At 42.1% G+C, this 6,000-nt stretch overlaps 1 protein-coding gene across 2 annotated transcripts in view; it reads right to left on the reverse strand.

Moving 5' to 3' along the window:
- Nucleotides 1–6,000, reverse strand: part of NIPA2 (NIPA magnesium transporter 2) — a 31,731-nt gene extending 25,731 nt beyond the window's left edge. The window contains exons 1-2 of one of the 2 annotated variants that reach the window (XM_067559966.1): nucleotides 5,818–6,000; nucleotides 445–556 (exon numbers count right to left, since the gene is read on the reverse strand). The gene's annotated coding sequence lies outside the window, so the exon portion shown is untranslated. Of the gene's footprint in view, nucleotides 1–444; nucleotides 557–5,685; nucleotides 5,795–5,817 lie in introns of those variants that run through there. The other variant, XM_067559968.1, reaches the window with a different exon arrangement.

Here is a 6,000-nt window from a genome sequence, read left to right on the forward strand (position 1 = left end):
ACAGGTTAAAACTTGAGTTAGCAGCTATTAAGTTTTGCTAACATGACCACTCTGTACTGTGAATGCAGGCTAGCATCACTTGAGTGCAACTAGTCCTCTAGTGCCTTCCTCAGTTGTCCACCACCACCACCCCTTGCCCAGAAAGAAAACAGACAGGTTCTCCCAGTCCACTAGGACAGAATTCATAGAGCAGCTCAGCTTATGTCAGGGCAAAGAATTATGGGATATGGCCCAACAGTCTTAGTCCCACACAAATGAGCACAGTGCCATTGTGGCCACAGAAGCTAGAGTGTTATTTCACACTGTGGCTGGCTCTCACCTAGGCTAGACTAACTTGTGAGAAGTACCTGACTGTAGATAATTCTAATTACCTCTGCAGTGAAGATATACAATGTGAAAGGCAGTATCTGAGCTAGACAGTTAAGTCTTCGAAAAAACACTGACCATCATGAAGAGTTTCTCTCTCTCAGTGGACCATCTCTCCGAAGGTGGAAAATGAAACTCTTCTGCCAACTCCTCTTTGTATCTTGGGTCTTCTAAAACCTGTTTGGGAAAGCTGGGGAGGGGATTTAATAAATACGTCAAACTGGGTAAAACAGAAGTCTCCCTCTAAACAGCAATATGCTGCTGGCTGGCCAGAAAGAGAGGATTGCTTTCAAGAGATGTAAGCTATTCACTTTCCTTTTTCCAATGTAACTAGGCAGAATAGTTTAATTTATTCAAAATGAGAGCCTAGATACATTAAGCAAACCATTATTTTTGTTTCAACACCATTTTCGCTCTGTTTTTAATAAATATTGCTTTTATTAAAATTACTGTCGTGAGGGGATTTTCATGCAGCTTCCCCCACAGAAAATAGATCCCCATAAACTCAAAGGAGAGAAGAAGAGAGCTTCTGGGAACTACACCCCTCTCAGCCTTGGTCAACGGGCATGGACAAAGCTGTCTTCTCCCAGTGACTTGTACTGCCATTATGCTGAACACAAAGGGAGAAGCCAAAAGACCATGAAGAAGATGAGTTAGAGATTCTTTTGGTCACAAACAGTGTAAATTTGCTAAGTGCTCTCTTACTAAGTACATGGCCCAATTCAACAGAATTAACTCATCCACACAAAGCTGCCTGAAGCTGAACTGTGGAAAATCAACTTGCCACTGAACCCATAAAGCTGTGACAGGGATCAGTTGACTTCCATAGAGTAAGAGCTTGAAACCACCCATTCACACATAATAGAATATTTACTGCCCTGGAGGAAGCATCTACTCAGTCTGCCCAAATCAGAGAAACACAGCTCTCTGAAGGCAACTGATGACATCATTTAAAAAGGGGAACTACGCCTTCCCTCATGAAGATTAGAGCCTTGACATGCAAGACAGTAAGGTATTGCTTTTGGGGGTAGTGGGACATAGTGAAAACAATGTTTTAGAAAACTTCTGTGAAGTAGGAAAGAGCATCAATCAGTCACTTGAAAGGATACTCATTTGTCTTCAAAATATAATAAAGGAATAGGCCAAACCCGACAATGTAACCACGAGACAGCTCTTTGCCTTCCTAGCTGTTATTCTCTAAGTGCCAGCAAAGCACCAAAATTATATTTTCAAGAGACCTTATTTTCACTTTCTTCTGCTTCAATATGAGCAGAGAGATTAAGTAATGTTTACAGTAACAGTTCAGTTTCACATTCCTACTCCATTAGGCCATAGCAACAAGCAGCAAACAACAAAAAGAGTGAATTTCAAACTAAACCAGATTTTTATTAAGTGGAGCCCATATTGATTAAAATAGATAAGTTTGTAAGAAAGACGTGCACAGTGTAGCACTTGAAATATATGCGAAGAAGGTGGAAAAAACAACAGACAATTTAACCTTCCTCCCTTGTGCATGTTTACTTACAGATATGACCTTAAAAGTTTCCTTTGTTAAACAATGAGATGAGAAAGTGGTCTTACTTGGTAAATGTTTACCTGTTCAGAAAGAGACACAGGGCCAGTCTACACTGAAAAGATACACCAGTATAGCTACAGCTCTCAGGACTGAAAAATCCACACTTAAGAGATGTGGCACAGCCAGCCAGTTAAGTGTGTAGACAGCACCTAGATACTACCTCTTGGGGAGCTCTATTACTTTCAGTGATGGGAGAACCCCTCCCCCCACTGTAGTAAGGGCTGGTCCATATCAGGAACTCACATCAGCATAGCAAAGCCTCTCAGAAGTGTTAAAAATCCACATCCCTAAGAGATGTAGCTATACCAACTTAACACCTGCTAACAGTTCTGTCGACCTAGCTAATGCTTGTAGATTACTTATGCCAATGGGAGAATCCCTCCAATCAGAGTAGGCAGTGTCTGAACTGAAGCGGCACAGCAGTGTTTTAAGTGCAGAAATACAAGCTATAATCAATTGTGACTAAAAATTTTTAAATATCTAAACTAAGAAGGTTTATATAATGCTGAACACCTTATATAAAACTCATTAACAATCACATTAAGATAAAATAACTGTTATTGTTAAGGAGTCCAGTATTTAAGCATTGTGAGTAAATGGCTCTTCCACAACAGCAAAATCAAGTAATGCTTTCAGAATCAGGACCTTTTTAAAACAGATAATTAAAGTTTACACTTGTTTCAGTCTAACTACAGACTTCAGGAAGAAGCAAAGTATCAGTTTTTAAAATAGAATTTTAAAGACCTTTCCTGTGGATTTCTTTAGAATATTTCAGAAAATAACCCTGCAGGCTTTGTTCACAGATTTCAATTTTCCCAGATAAGAAGACAGACTAAAATCTGAGATTCTCATTCAGAAACCATGAACTTAAATTTAACAAGAGTGCATTCTAAACAATCTGCCTATACTAGGGAGTTAATCCTAAGGACCAAACAATACTAAAAATCTGTAATGTCCTGGAGACATGGCAAGAATTGCGGTGGTCCAGGTAACTATTTGTATTAGTTTGACACTGAAGAGCAGTACTGATACTTCACTTTGCTCACCCCACAGAGGAGAAAGAGCAAGTCTGTTGACACTTCTTTCATCATTTGCTTGTTTTCTGTAATGTAGCAGTAAAATGAAGCAACCCTCCCCATTGCAACATGGGGGAGAGGGAGGAAATCAAAGATACTGGAGGTGCTATTTAATCCTATTTAGCAAGTCTCCATTCTACATATTTGCATTTTTAAAATATTTTGCAGTACAGAAATATTAAATTTGTAAAAAGGCACATAATTCAGAGTAATAAGAAATATACTCCTTTTTACTATGTCACCTTACATTGTAAGGTAAGTATTTCCATGATAATATAGTTCGAATTATTTTTAAAGTGAAGTTAATAGTCATAAGGTTACTTTGCAGACATACAACCATTTGTAGCCCCCTCCACTTCATTTCCATATTAGTTGGCAGGGAAGACTGGTGCAAAATAAGCTTGTGTTACCAAAGAAAAAACTATTAAATATGGTTTTCTAGTCTCAACTTAAGTGCAAAGTGCCTGGCACCTTTTATATAACTTATGTTGATATGCTTTTTATAGTTTGAGTACATGGCATGGTCCAACAAAATATTAAATTTGTTTTAAAAATTAACTATGTTTTTTTAGATACAATATGTCAAAGGTAATAATTAAGTAGTAAAAATAAGCCATTTAATGTCTTCTTCACTAGGTATACAACATCTGTCACGGTTATCTTAGTCCCTCTGATCTTGTCTCAGCTTCTGGTTAAACAATATGACACATTTATTATGAAGATCAGTTACTGACAAAATATTTATGACCTAATAACTTATTTGTTTTGTTACTGGGAGCCCTTACTTTAACTTATACCCTAAGTTATATATACAAAACCTCTATGAAAATAACTACAAAATACTATAAACAAATATTCTTGCTGCATGTAGGTCAGGATGCTAGAATGTTAACAGTAAAAGTACTGTATTAAGTTAAAGCCAACCCCCTATTAGAGTATCTTTTCTCCATTCATGCCCCTTCTCTTCTTTAGCATCAGATATAGATGTCTGTATAGAAGGGCAGCTGCAGCATAGCATGACATCAACAAAGACTACGAACAGCAGTTGGTACAAGAGTGAATGAACTTGAAAATCAAGTGCAGTTTTCAAGATGGTGAGAAGTACCCAAAATAGTACATATAAACAGAATATGGAAAAAAGTAACACTACCTTAAATTTTCTGGTTAAGATACATTCACCAAATTTATCAGAGCAATTATAATGCCACAAGAGACCTATAAAAGCATGTTAGTCATAAAATTAAATAATGCAAATAATATCCACCTATTATGTCAGGTAATTAAACTAAAACGTTATGAAAATATGAAAACAAAGATGATATAATGAAGCATTAGTGCAGACATTGAAATCAACAGCTGTGTTAAAGTTGGATTTTAAAACTGCCTATTAGTGTAAACACCTTTAAGTAACATCTTTCTGACTTCTTAAAACAATAGCTTAGCAGTTTAAGTTTTTATTAACAAAAAGTCAAAGCTGTAACTGACATGTTTTTGAAAGCCCAGTGACTTAAATGTTGGGGGGGTGGGAAAGCAGGAGGCAAAGTTTTTATGGCAGCAGTCTATCACTGCTGCACACTCCATATTTTATGGCTTGGTAACTATAGTAGCTTTAAAAATATCCAACATCATAGGAAGTTACCAAAAAAAATCTGTGAACACTCCATTTTACACAGTAGTTATTTAGAAAAGACCAGAGAGACTATGTTATGGCAGTTTTTGTAATAAGAAAGAGTATAAGTCCTGGTGACTAGTTTAAGGAAGTCCTTTTGTGCAACTATCCATAAAATTAATTGTCAGATACAATGCCACATCCTGTACGTGCCTAGCACATTGGCTGCATCTTCTCCAGGAGAAAAAGGTATGTTCTTAACTTGGGTGAGCTAACGCGAGTTAATACACACAAAGTAAAGCTTTCATGCGCATCTGAAACATTTGGATAAATGGTTTCAGACAGTGAGGGGAAATGACAAAGTACGAAGGGACCTGGCAAAGGTTTTAGGACAAAGTCTGTGTGGCAATGGTGTCACACTGACATGGAGAAGAGTAAATGGAAACAGAAGCCAGCAGCGATGGAAAAAGCAACCTGGCTGGCAGGAAACTAAGTCTTCAGACCATGCTGAAGTTTAGGGAACTGCTTCCTGACGTTGCCAAAGCCAGGTTTGGGTAACTTGCTAACTCTGCAGTGAGAGAGACCAGGAAATGTGCCCTTGGCACCAGTTCCCTCTCGGTTATGCCACAGTTTCGATGGGAACCAGCTGCGAGGAGGCAGCACAGACCAGGCCTCCGGGGGAGGCTCTCATCTACACGTCGGTTCGGCCGCACCGGTGGGGACGTGCTGTGGTGGCCCCAGCTCCTGTCACCGCTACAGGGTCTGAGCGGCCCCGGCCGGCGGTGCGGTTACGCGCCAGCATCCCGGCGACACTGGCGCGCCCGCCACGGCGAGTGGGAGCTGGCCCAGCACAGGGGGCCGGGGGGGGGGGGGGGGAGGGGAGGATGAAGCAGCCCCAGCCCGAGGGCGGCCCGCGCGGCAGGGCCCCGGCGGTTTTCATCCGAACATCGGGTCGGCCGGGACCAAGCGTGAGAGCGCGAGCCCTGCCTGGCGCGTGGCTCCCCCCGCGCGTGTCCGTTATCGGAGGAGGAGCAGGGGCGGGTTCGGGGGAAACCAACCTCATCTCCCAGGCGGGGCAATTACCCACCAGCCCCCGCCCTCAGCGGGCCCCCCTCGCGCAGCAGGCCCCGCCCAGGGGCTGAGGAAGGAGGCGCGGCCTCAGCTCGGCAGCGAGCGTCCTCCCGCTTTACCGGCGGCGGCGGCGGCTCCTCAGTCCTCACATCCCCGCCAGGAGGCGGCCCTGGGCCGGCACGGCAGGAGGCAACGTGGGGCCGCTGCCTGCGCGCTCCGCCGCCATAGAGAACCCAGCGCCTCCTCACTTCAGTCAGTCAGTCTGTGTGTGTGTGCGGGTCCTCCTCCCGTGACCTCGCCCC

Source organism: Emydura macquarii, unplaced genomic scaffold, assembly GCF_026122565.2.
Source record: "Emydura macquarii macquarii isolate MOO-44397 ecotype Brisbane River unplaced genomic scaffold, CSIRO-AGI_Emac_v2 contig_2207, whole genome shotgun sequence".
In the NCBI taxonomy this organism is placed as follows: Eukaryota; Metazoa; Chordata; order Testudines; family Chelidae; genus Emydura; species Emydura macquarii.